At 33.8% G+C, this 13456-nt stretch overlaps 1 long non-coding RNA gene across 4 annotated transcripts; it reads left to right on the forward strand.

Annotated features, from left to right (window-relative positions):
* The first annotated feature begins 561 nt into the window (after nucleotides 1-561).
* Nucleotides 562-3691, forward strand: LOC114924012 (uncharacterized). 4 transcript variants are annotated; one of them, XR_011872580.1, is made up of 5 exons: nucleotides 562-1269; nucleotides 1384-1554; nucleotides 1650-1749; nucleotides 1852-2020; nucleotides 3491-3691. It is a non-coding gene; the product is annotated as an uncharacterized lncRNA (long non-coding RNA). The 4 variants fall into 4 exon arrangements; XR_003176397.3 differs by having other exon boundaries at nucleotides 567-1269; nucleotides 1650-1744; XR_011872581.1 differs by having other exon boundaries at nucleotides 572-1269; nucleotides 1668-1749.
* Nucleotides 3692-13456: the final 9765 nt, after the last annotated feature.

Below are 13456 nucleotides of genomic sequence, written 5' to 3' on the forward strand. Positions count from 1 at the left end.
CGAGGACGAAAATTTTTATAAGTGGGGTAGGGTGTAAGACCCAAAAATTTTGAAAAAAATTTTATTATGAGCCAATTTTAAATTTATTTATTTATTAGAGATTTTATTTTCAGAAATTATTTCATTAAAAATAATTAAATCAGATTTTGATAATTAAAATATAAATTTTACTTAATTTCATTATTATTGAATAATTTTCTATACTTAAATTATAAAATTTAGCAGTCGTAAAAGAATAAATTTTATATGATTTAGTTTAAATAATTGAGATTTTAGAATTTAATATTTTAATTTCATAAAAATAAATTATATCATCTCTAATTTTAAATTAAGATACTTGATTAAAATCTAATTAGCAAATTGATAATTAAGTAATATTTTTTTTTTAAAGTAATTTCAAGGGATTAAATTAGATTTCGAATTAATAAAATATACCCTAATTTGATTAGAATTACCAAATCCTAATTAACCCAAATATTCCCAAATTAAACCCTAAGCTTCCTAATACTAACAGCACCGCCACCACCATCCCAAAACCCTCAACCACTCACCCCTTTCACCAAAACAAAACAAAAAAAAAAGAGAAAAAGAAAGAAGAGGGAGAACAGAGAAGGGACAGAGAGGAGAGGGGGAAACTGAGAAGAAAAAGTGGGAAGAGAGTAAGAACGCGCTGGCGCGCGGAGGGTCTTGCTGCCGCCGTCGCTGCTAGTCCAGCCGCATGCGAGAGAGAGAAGGTTCGCAGATGAAAGGCGCAACGGGACGGAAGAGGACCCACGCCCTATCGTCACCGTTCACGAGGGCCACGAGCCGCGTCGTTGTCGCTGAGGAAGGAAGGAGCACGAGCTTCCGTCACCATCGTCGCCGGCGATGCCGCGAAGAGGAGAGAGAGAGAGATCGGGCAGAGGGAGAACGATTCGCGCCGCCAGCTGCGTCCGCGGGAGGAATCGCCGCCGTTCGTGTCTCCTGTCGCTGTCAGCTTCGCGCCGAGCTCCCATGGCTGTCGCCGCTGAAGCCTTCACCGTCCTTGCCGCTGGAGCTGGTCACCGGAAGAGAGGAGGTGACGGTGGTGGGAGTTGCCGTTACTGTTCTATCTCTGCTCATTGAAGGATGCTGAAAAATGCTATTGCAGTTGCAGAAGGACGCTCTTACCATTCCAAACCCCATCTGGTTCTAATTTTAGTACTGACCCGATTTGTTTAGGCTGGTTTCGGTTCTTCTGAGTGCTGGAATTGCCGCCGCTGTTCCGTTTCCATGGGTCCCCTAATTACAGTAAGCTATTTTTCATTCCGAACATCCATAATCGTCGTTCTGTTATAAGTTACTGAGGAATTTATGGTGGTATTTGTTATATAATTGAGTTTCGGTTATTATGTGTGCGATTAGAGTTGCTGTGCTTGCCGGGAGTTGTCACTGAAGCTGTTGGGCCCGCCGGGGTTGCACCCAGGTTGCTGCTGCGTCGCCGGAGACCACAGCTAAAGCCTCTGTCTTCTTGGGTTTCTATTTTCGTGAGTTACTTAGTTATATGTCGTCGCCGAAACCAGGCCAGATTTACTGGTAACTGTTTCTTCCTTTCTTGAATTTGTTCTGCTTCTATTTTGTTCCAGTATTCTTATTATTGTTGGTGTCTCTGCTGCCTTAATCGCTCGGAGTGATGTTACTGCCGTTAGGACGGATGCCCGGGTTTGATTTCTGTTTTTTTTTCTGTCGCTGGGAGCAGATACCAGAGCTGTTCTTAATGATTCGGGTCGGGTATATTTTTCGATTCTAGGCTGTTTACATATTTTACTATCTTTTCCATGCTTGTTTTGATTTGATTTTTGTATATGTCTTTGTCTGGGTTTCTTGAAACAGTTTCAACTACTGTAATTGCAATTTGTAATAATGCAATTTGTAATAATGCGATTACTATAAGAGGCGCTAGAGTTGTTGCTATTCTCGTGGGATTAACGTTATCGCTACTGCCATGAATTAAAAGGAAAGGGGATTATCACGATAAGTTACGCGGACTCAGTTAATCGAGGTAGGGGTTTTTCTTAAAATCTAATTTATATTACAGAGTTGTGATAAATAGATATTGATGCAAAAAGATATATTTCTGTGATTATATTTGTCTTGTGGATATGATGGTTTGTTGGACTGAATTATTGGGTGTTTGATTGCTTGAGTGAATTACGGTTGTTGATAAGAAATGGATTTGGAAAGTCATTTACTTGATTATTATGAAAAGTGGTTTTTTTCTTGGTTTGAAGTTAAAGTGGTTTGATTTTGAGTCGGTCTGATTTTATAAATAATTTAATACTTGAGCTGGTTTGACTTTAAAAAGAGTTTTATTATTGGAATTGCTCTGATTTGAAAATACTTTGATACTGGAATTGGTTGAATTTTGGAAAGTGATTGAGATTTGGAAATGATTGAGAAAGGATTTGAGAAATGTTTGGATGGGACCCGAAAAGGGTGGCAGTGTCCGAGTTTTAGAGGAGATGCTGCCGAAATTTTATAAAATTGGAAGTTTTGTTTGAAGTAATTGTCTAAAAAGATTTGGTTCTTAAACGCTATTTGTTTCAGATTGATTTATTTAGAAAGGAAAGAATTATGTTTTGAATTGAGATTGTTGATTAACGGGAAGAAGGATGATGAGGATTGATTTGAAATATGATTTTTAAATGAATTTAGAAATGGGATATGGATTGATGAATGATGATGATATTGAGAATGGCTTAGATATTGATGAATGATGAATGAATTATTTATATGGCTTATGAATTTGAAATATCTGAGATACGAGGTTCCCTGGATTAAGTGCCGTGGCTTGCCACCACGTGTACCAGGTTGAAAACTCGATACTCTGTTGACCCTACGACGTAAGTGTGACCGGGCACTATATAAATTCCCGGGAATGATACCCCCATTGAGTATTATTGATTATTTGAGAAAAAGCTATGCATAGACTCTTGGGGATGCACGTCGGGGGACAGTCTAAGGACAATTCAGACTTGTCGGGTTGGCTGGATAACCGACAGATGAGCCTCATCAGCCATAGGACAGGCATGCATCATATGCATTTGTATGCTTTGCTTGGGTTTGAACTTGTTTTGGTTTGCCTAATTGCTAAACTGTTCTTAACTGCTACTTGAACTATTTGCTGTAACTGCTACCTACTTGTGCTTTCCTTGTCTGTCTTGTCTGTGTTTGTCCTGGCGTGCTACATTTGAGAATAAACTTTGGTGCTGAATTAATGATTGTGTTGTTTGATTATGTGGTTGGTTTCTGATTGAGATTTTCTTCTAAGAAATGAAAGGTTTCGGATTTCTAAAAGATTAAACATTGTTTCTTTGAAAAGGTTTTGAACGATTTCCTATCGGTTTTTAAAAGATTCCTAAGGCATTGATAATCACTGAGCTTGAAAACAGTTTTCTTATTGAATATCTTCTTATGACAACTTTGAAACTCTGTGGTGAGACCATGTGGTTAGGTTCTCACCCCCCTACAGTTTTACCTTTTCAGGAACCGGGTGAAGAAGCATTAAGAAGAGTTATACTGCGTTTGGTTTATAAGATGTATTAACTAGATATTTTTTTCCCCTCGTCTTTGTTATTACAAGTTTGTAAGAGGGATAGGAATTGTATCTTTTATATGTATATTATGAGTTATTATGTAAGGAGTCTTGTATATGAATCTATGCCTGTTTGTATTTTTTTTTTCTTAAAGATAAAGTGTTTATTTTTGGTTTTCTAAGAAATCAGCGATACAGTGTCAAGTCACAGGCTCCTATTTTAGTATTTAGTATATAAAGTAGTCGTAATACTTCTTCCTATCAGAGTGGCGCAGCCGGAAGCGTGACTTCTGATAGTGAGGGTGTTACATTACTAAGCCTCCACATCACAAGAAAAATGAGTTTTAGGCTTTTAGCAATAAATTTTTAGCAACAATAACGTAATAATCACTGTTTTTTTTATTTAAGTTATGTTTTTATGGCTATTATATATTTGCCATTAATACTATATATTATAATGACAATTATTATTATTATTGTCACTAAAAAATACATTAAAAAAAGTTTAAAAACAAAATTTTAGTGACAATTATATATTTGACACTATTATTATATATTATAATAGTAATTATTATTGCAACTAAATTATTATTTATTTTAACTTTTTGTTTTAAGTTTTTTAAATTAATACTGACAATTATTTAATTGTCACTAAGAAGAAAGAAGAAGTAGACGCCCTCACTCGAGACGTCGAAGAAACATAAACCAAGCAATTGGAGGAATATTTTAATACGACCTGGCTTCACGTGACAACAAACAACTCAAGGTAAAAATTCTAGAAAACTGAGTCTAAGAGTTTATGGTTTTTAATTTTTGTTGTTTTGTGTAATCGAGGATAAATAGAGAAAAATTTCTTAATACACAATTTTGAATGTTTAAGAATGGTTGTGTTAAATTTAAATAATATGTTTGAGGAACTTTTACAAATATAGTGTACTCTTTATGTACTTTCATCCCGTTTGATATCTTAGAATTGTCATTGAATTTGGTTAATGTTGCTGTTGTATTATCGTGCAGTAAAATGCCTAAGCAGAAGGAGAAATAGAAGAAAGAAGAAGTAGACGCCCTCACTCGACACGTTAAGAAACATACATCAAGCAATTGGAGGAATATTTTAAATGATCCGAAATTTGCACACACCTGGCTTCACATGACATCCGGTAAGAGTCTAAGAGTTTATGGTTTTTAATTTTTGTTGGTTTGTGTAATCCAGGATAAATGGAGAAAATTTTCTTAATACAATATTTTGAATATTTAAGAATGGTTGTGTTAAATTTAAATAATATGTTTGAGGAACTTTTACAAATATAGTGTACTCTTCATGTACTCTCATCCCATTTAATGTCTTAGAATTGTCATTGAATATGATTAATGTTGCTGTTGTATTATCGTGCAGTAAAATGCCTATGCAGAAGGAGAAATAGAAAAAAGAAGAAGTACATGCCCTCACTCGAGGCGTCGAGAAACATAAACCAAACAATTGGAGGAGTATTTTAAATGATCCGGAGTTTGCACACTACCTGGTTTTACGTAACAAACAGCTCAAGGTAAAAATTCCAGAAAACTGAGTCTAAAAGTTTATAGTTTTTAATTTTTGTTGTTTTGTGTAATCCAGGATAAATAGAGAAAAATTCCTTAATACACTATTTTGAATGTTTAAGAATGGTTGTGTTAAATTTAAATAATATGTTTGAGGAACTTTTACAAATATAGTGTACTCTTCATGTACTCTCACCCCGTTTGATGTCTTAGAATTGTCATTGAATTTGGTTAATATTTATGTTGTATTATCGTGCAGTAAAATGCCTAAGCAGAAGGAGACGCTCTCACTCGAGGCGTCGAGAAAGATAAACCAAGCAATTGGAAGAATATTTTAAATGATCCAGAAACAGCTCAAGGTAAAAATTCCAGAAAACTGAATCTAAGAGTTTATGGTTTTTAATTTTTGTTGTTTTGTGTAATCTAGGATAAATGGAGAAAAATTCCTTAATACACTATTTTGAACGTTTAAGAATGGTTGTGTTAAATTTAATTAATATGTTTGAGGAACTTTTGTAGATATAATGTACTCTTATCCCGTTTGATGTCTTAGAATTGTCATTGAATTTGGTTAATGTTGCTGTTGTATTATCGTGTAGTAAAATGTCTAAGTATAAGGAGAAATAGAAGAAAGAAGTAGACGTCCTCACTCGAGGGGTCGAGAAACATAAGCCAAGCAATTGGAGAAATATTTTAAATGATCAGGAGTTTGCACACGACCTGGCTTCACGTGACAACAAACAGCTCAAGGTAAAAATTCCAGAAAACTGAGTATAAGAGTTTATGGTTTTTAATTTTGTTGTTTTGTGTAATCCAGAATAAATGGAAAAAAATTCCTTAATACACTATTTTGAATGTTTAAAAATGGTTGTGTTAAATTTAATTAATATGTTGGAGGAACTTTTACAAATATAATGTACTCTTCATGTACTCTCATCCTGTTTACATTACTAAGCCTCCACATTATAAGAAAAATGAGTTTTAGCAATAAACTTTTAAAAACAATAACGTAATAATCACTGTTTCTTTTATTTAAGTTATATTTTTATAGCTATTATATATTTGTCATTAATAGTATATATTATAATGACAATTATTATTATTGTCACTAAAAAATACATAAAAAAAAGTTTAAAAACAAAATTTTAGTGACAATTATATATTTGACACTATTATTATATATTATAATAGTAATTATTATTATTGCAACTAAATTATTATTTTTTAACTTTTTGTTTTATTTTTTTAAATTAATACTGGCAATTATTTAATTTCCTAAATTGCAAATCCATCGAAGAAAGAAAGAACCCTTGTCTCCGATAACCCATTCCCTGAAAACCCACTCTATCTCAACTTTTTCCACTGACAACCACCTACTACCACCGTCCCGGGCCTTGCCATCATCGACGATCGCCACTTATCATCCTACACGCACTTCTGTCTTCCTGTTTCCACGCTCGGCCTCAAATCTAGGTCAAATCCGTGCCAGATCCACTCAGATCCGCGTTGCTGTTCTAGACAGCGAACAATGTTACCGTTATCGTCTCAGTCGTTGTTGCCCTCGCCGTCATAGTCGCCAACCTTTGTTATTTTCGCTGTCACATTTGCCCTTCATTAATGCATCGTAGCAATTCGTTGTAGCAAGTAACTCTTATGCGCATTCTCTTTACTTTGATCCATTTCGTTTTGTTTTTATTTTACTTTTGCCTATGATTTGATTTGTGTTTCTGTGGTTGTTTGAAGTGAAAATACACATTCTCTTTATTCTCACTATTCAAATTGATGTGTTTAATTGCTTCATTTATTCAGTATAGTTTCATAATTTCTCTTTATTTGTGTCTATGCGCTTGTTTAATTGCTTGAATATTATGTTTGATTAATATAATTACTATTTAAATTTGTGATTTTAGATACATTACCACTATATTGTGCAATTTGGTGTATTCATGATGATAGTTCTGTTAGTAGCATTTTTATATGATGGGTTCAAGTTATTTATCATAGATGATAGATAGATAGGTAATTAAATCAATACCTGTCTAGGACACAAGATTTTCCGGTAAAATAAGTTCAGAGTTAGTTATCATAGATGATAGATAGATAGATAGATAGGTATAAATTGCTGGTAAAATGGATTTTGACAACAATAGTAATGGCTAGGGGTGTTCAAAACCGATCCAGACCGTACTGAAAAAATCGAAAACCGAAAAAATCGAGAAAAAAAAAATGTGTTTTGCAGTTTTTGCGGTTCGGTTTAATTTTCAGTTCTGACCAGGAAAACCTAACCGAATCGAACCGAACCGGTGGAGTAAAAAACCCTAAAAAACCAACCCCAGCCCACCCCACCCCAATTCCCTTGAGCGCGAGTCCTGAGCCCTAACCCCACGCCTCCCACCCCAACCCCAATCGAAAGCTCTCAGCCTCTCACAGTCGCGCTCTCCTCTCACAGTCGCGCCGGTGCACCTAGCCACTGAGCCACCCATGTTTTCTACAGTCGTGCTCTCCTCTCACGAAGGCGAACCCACGTTCCTCCCAGTCTCCCACCACCTCGCAGCGGACAGAACGAAGCCCCAGCCACAGCTTGAACGACCCTCGTCCTTCGCACCAGCAGTAGCAGAGCACGACCCAGTCACCGATTCAAAAGCAGCATCCGCCAGTCACCAATCAACACAGCACCCACGTTCCTCCCGGTCTCCCACCCAGCCACCGATTCAAGTTAGATATGGAGTCCGAGCCACCGAGTCAGGTATGTAATTTGGTTAAATCATTGATTAATTGTTGCTGTTTGTTGTTATTGGTGTTGTTTACTAGTGTAAAACCTGATTTTGTTTAACCTTGCTATTGGTATTGTTTGCTATTGGTATTTTTGACCTTATTGTTACTGTTAATTTGGTTAAATTATACTCAACATTGGTATTGTTTACTTTATTGTTCATATTATTGTTTGTTGATTCATTGTTGTTGACTTGCTATTTGTTGAATCATTGTTTGCTGTTTGTTAGGTAATGTTCAGTTTGTTGAATTATTTTAATCATTGCTGTTTATTGATTCATAGCTGGTTATTGATTCATTTATGCAGTTTGATGTCAGTTCAATTGAAAATATGGGCGACACTGGATTGCCGCTAGTTCCTCTGCTGAATGAATCAACAAGCATCAGATCTTCAACTGCATTGCCTGCTGTGCCAGCTCCTCATAGAAACACAAGGAAGCTTGCTAGTAGAGGCCGAGGGAAAAGGCGGGGTGTTGAAGAAGCTCCTGTTGATGACTCCGCTGAAACTGAGACCGGCGAAGGTAAGAGAAAGCCTTGTAGACCTAGGTCTTGGACATGGGATCACTTTACTAAAGATGAAACTAGTAATCCACAGTACCCTAGAGCTAAATGTAATTGGTGTGGGGCTAGTTATGCTTGTGATACACATAAAAATGGCACCAGTAACATGAAAAATCACTTGTTGTCGCAATGCAAAAAATTTCCAAAGGAGGCATTAGATCCTACCCAAAAGATTCTTTGTTTTCAAGATGCGATAAAAGATGATAGGAAAGGGATAGGTAGTTTACTTTCTGCTGTATCTTTTGATGTTGATCGTTATAGACAAGCGCTTGCTAGAATGATTATTGTGGATGAATTACCTTTTTCGCATGTTGAGGGGGAGGGTTTCGTTATTATATGAGTTGTTTGCAACCCAAGTTTCCAATTTCTGGAAGGCTCACAATTGCTAGGGATTGTTGGAAGCTTTATTTGAATGAAAAAATTAAGTTGAAGTCTGTTTTTAATCAACCAAATCAAAATGTTTGTTTGACAACTGATTGTTGGTCATCTGTGCAAAACTTGAACTACCTTTGCCTTACTACTCATTACATTGATGTTAATTGGAAACTGCAAAAAAGAATCTTGAATTTTTGTGCTATCAAGAAAATGATCCAGTGCTTTCAAGCATGGCTGAGAAAATGAAGTCCAAGTATGATTAGTATTGGGGAAATATAAAAAACACAAACATGATGATTTTCATTGCAGTGGTTTTTGATCCTAGGTATAAGCTTCAATTAAGTGGGATTTTGAAAAGTTGTATGAAAAAGAAGATGCTGAATTCTTGACTTCAAAGGTAAAGGAGACTATTTTCAAGGTGTTTAATAGCTATAGGCTGTTTGGTGGGATTGGTAACTATCAAAGATCTACTCACCAAGATCCTCCTAAAATTGGCACACAAGAGCTTAAGGCACATGAAACTTCTTTTGCTATGAAATTTGAGAAGAAAATGCAATTCAATGAGAATGTTAACAAGAATGAGGTGGAGTTATATCTTATGGAGGCCTTAGAGAAGAGTGGCATGCAATTTGACATTCTAAATTGGTGGAAAGTGAATTCCACTAAATATCCAATTTTTGGGCAAATTGCAAGAGACGCCTTAGTCATGCCAGTTTCCACAGTTGCTTCAGAATCGACATTTAGTACTAAAGGAAGGGTATTGAATAATTATAGGAGTTCTCTAACTCCAATGACAGCTGAAGCGTTAATTTGTACACAAAATTGGCTCCGAAACTCTCCAAAACTTGTTCTTGAGGAACTCATCGAGGAATTGGAGAAGTTGGAATTAGGTATAGTTAAGCTTCGACTTATAAGTTTCTTTATTTTAATCTAGTTTTTATTTATATATATAATTTGTTATGATTATTTCTTGTTTTATATATTTTGTAGAAGTTGCACCCACTCTTGACCCTAATGAAGAAGATTCTGGTGTTGAGTCTGATTGAGTACATCTTGTTATGGTATGAATTGTTCTCTTTATTATTAGAATATATAACTAGATTAGAATGTTTTTCTACTAGTGTTATATTATTATTATTATTGTTGTTCTTATTATGTAACTGCTTTTTTATTTCAGGTTGGTTTACGTTAAGTTTAGCTGTTTTATTCGAGAAGACACCATAACTTGGCTATCTTTTAATGGAATTTTATTTTTATTTTCAGTTCTGTTGACTGTTGAACTTTTAAACTTCTTTAATTGTTGTATTTGAATTCCTTTTGTCGTTAAATTTCATTAGACCAAGACTTTGTTAGCTATTGTGTATTTGTGTTGGTCGATTTCAATGTTATGAATTTGTAAAATAGTATGGTAGTATTTTTTTGAATTGATTGAAAAAACCGAACCAAACTGAACCGCAATTTAATTAGATAATCGGATCGGATGACTTTTTCCTCAAAAACTGAACCAAACCGTACCGCGAACACCCCTAGTAATGGCCACTAAAAGTGAATAACATTGCAATTTTAGAATTACTTTTGGTGGCCGTATAAATTACCAAGAAAATGGCTACTAAAAGTTATATACTTTTTATGGCCATTAAAAATGTCTTTACCGGCAAATATTATAATTGCCGCTAAAATCTTTTAGCGACAAAGCATAAGACGGCTAATATATAATTGCCGGTAAATGTATTAGCGACTATTTTTATTGCCACTAAAAGCAAAATAAATGGCCACTAAAAGTGATTTTTCTTGTAGTGTCAATAATGCAATTAAGCATTTATCTCCTCTACGTTTGCTCTCAGTTTCTCTCAATCTTAATGTTCTAGTTCTGTTCCTTTGAACCTGGATTTGATACATTTATGGTATCAGAACTTCTATAACAGAAGGTTTATATATGGAGTTGCCACAAATTTGAGTTTTTTCAGCAACCTCACCACTCAAGTCTTAAATTTTGGAAGCAATGCGACTACACTAAAGAGAGCATTTCACTAAGAATGGAAAGCAACATTTGAGAATTCTAAAATTGGATTATGCTTATAGCTTTTAAGCTGTTTTACTTCTTCTCTTTCATGGTTATTCATTGAACATTTTGTTTTCTTCAGTTTATCTTTCTTTGTTTCAATTAATAGAAAAATACGTTTATCTGAGGTATTAGAAAAAAGCCATTGAGAAAAAAAAACAAAGAGTCTAGCTTGGAGAAAAGCCAAAAATTATGTCATTATTTTTTTATAATCTTTTCTGTTTTGTTTCTTGAACCTAAGATTTTTCTTACTAAGTTGGGTAAGCATTTAGTGTTGAGAGTCTGAAGAGTGAACCTAGTCAAATCAAGATTGGTCAGAAGTTTCATTTGTTCAGTATTGGATAGAATTCTTGGGAATTAGTGTTTGTAATCTTTGAAAAGATTATGAAATCCTACCATAATTATGGTGGAGATTGGATGTATGCCACATTGCACAAGATGGTTGAACTATGATACATGACTGTACTTTTTTCTCCTTTGTTTTATTTTTGTTTCATTCGTTATGAGACAAAATTAAATTGTCTTTTACATAATTCATCTCGTAGATACAACAAAATTAATGTTGTAGAATTTGGCTTACTATTCAAGTTTAAAAGCATAAAAAGAGGCCGTGATTCAACCTCTTTTCTCTAGGCCATTCAAAATATTCAACTAAAAATATTATCATATACTAAATTTAGGTTGCTCTTTATTACACTTTTATTTTTTTCAACTTTATTTACTTTTTTATTTTATATTTTAATTGAATTTTCTTTTGTATATTATTTTATTTTTTAATTGCCTTTTGATTTTATTTGTTTATTATAGAGTGAACTCCTAATCCGACCCCTGTCCATTTTTTAAAAATGATAACGCGACCTCTCAAAATAAAAACGATTCATTTTGCCCCCTGTCTTTTACTTCCATAACACAACGCGATCCACGCGGATATTTGTCTCGACGAAAAATGCTAACATGTCACAATGGCACTCTGACTTGGCACGTTAGCTAGATGGCGTGTTCGTTAGGTGCTTGATTGGGCAATGTGAAATAGATAGGAGCTAAACTGTTCACATCCACGTTGTTAAAAACGACGTCATTTGCCGTGGAGGGAAATCTTTCAATTGCCTCTTAGATGGTGGATTTCCATAAAACCCCAACATCACAATTATAAGAAAACCCTAGGAGAGAAGCTTGTGACCGTGGAGACGGTTGTTGATGCTTGGTAGGTCGAGGAAGGTGCTGACGTCGCTGCTGACAAGGGTGTTGACGGAGCTTGTTTGACGATAGTTCGACGAAGTTGTTGACGGAACTTGATGGAGTTCGTTGACGACGTTTCGCACGGTAAAGGTCAGTAATTTTCTCAACGCATGTGCTTGTCTCTTGTGCTTTGTATGATTCTACAACATGATTCAAATTTGGACAAATCACCATTATTGTTTGCAACCTATTATGATCCTGGTTATAGAAACTATAAATACAAATAAATATTGTATATTTTATTAAAAAATAAATTAGTATGCAGTTTTATGAGACAACCAATTTTTTTAATAGGAAACCAATTTTTTTAATAGGAAACTAAATAATGCAATCATAGTTAACTATTTGTTAAGATATATGTTATTAAGATTTGTTATTAAAGTTGAAATAAATAAAATTGTGCTATTGTATTGTACTACAGATAACTGGATATATGGTCATTCTTGTGTTTTATTATGGGGGAATTGCAGAGACTTTAAGGGAAGTCTCCGAAGAAACAATTAAAAAAAATGATTGGCCTAAAAAATTATAATACACTATTAATGTTCAAAATGTAACAATTGGAATTTCAACTCAGATCATAGGGACAAAAATTCTTTTAATTAACCACTATACTACAATTTAATTTTAAAGTTAAATACATCATTATATAATATATAAAAATTTTAAAATTTTCTAAGAAGATCATAACCTCCATTGGCCCTCTAAATCCGCCCCTTGCTGAATAACCAATTAAAATATGCTACCTTACATAATTAATGTCTGTTGTTATTTTTTGTTTTTGGATATTTGAATTTGATTGTGACAGTGTTTGGAACGTTATAGTTCAATTATATTTTGAAAACACACATATTTTTTATCTATTTTTTACAAATTCTTTACAATACTTCTTAATATTCTTTTAATAATATAAAATTTAAGTTGAATTGAAATTAAATATTAAAATGATAAAATTTACATTTAGTTGCAAATTATTTATATTATATGATCCTATAAATACTGATATAAAATTTTATTAGACCAAAATAAAAATAAAAATAAAATCAAACATGAAAAATAGTCAAAATACTCTAAATCTCACACCTTTTTTGTGACTTAGGAATTAGGACTAATAGAAAAAAAAAAATATAAAGACAGCAAGTAAAAGAAAAAATAAAACCAGACAAAAGAGAAACTCCGTAACTTCTATCTTAACTAAAAAAATATTTTAAGATAGTATTTGTTTTCGAAAATTAGAGAAACTGAAATTCTATTTTATTTGATGGTCAAATAAATTGCCACACCACTTTATCAATACCAGAGAAGATTAAAACTGAAAAAAGACAAATGTTAAAATTGAATGACAGAAAATTCAA

Source organism: Arachis hypogaea, chromosome 15 (genome assembly GCF_003086295.3).
Source record: "Arachis hypogaea cultivar Tifrunner chromosome 15, arahy.Tifrunner.gnm2.J5K5, whole genome shotgun sequence".
NCBI classification, from domain to species: domain Eukaryota; kingdom Viridiplantae; phylum Streptophyta; class Magnoliopsida; order Fabales; family Fabaceae; genus Arachis; species Arachis hypogaea.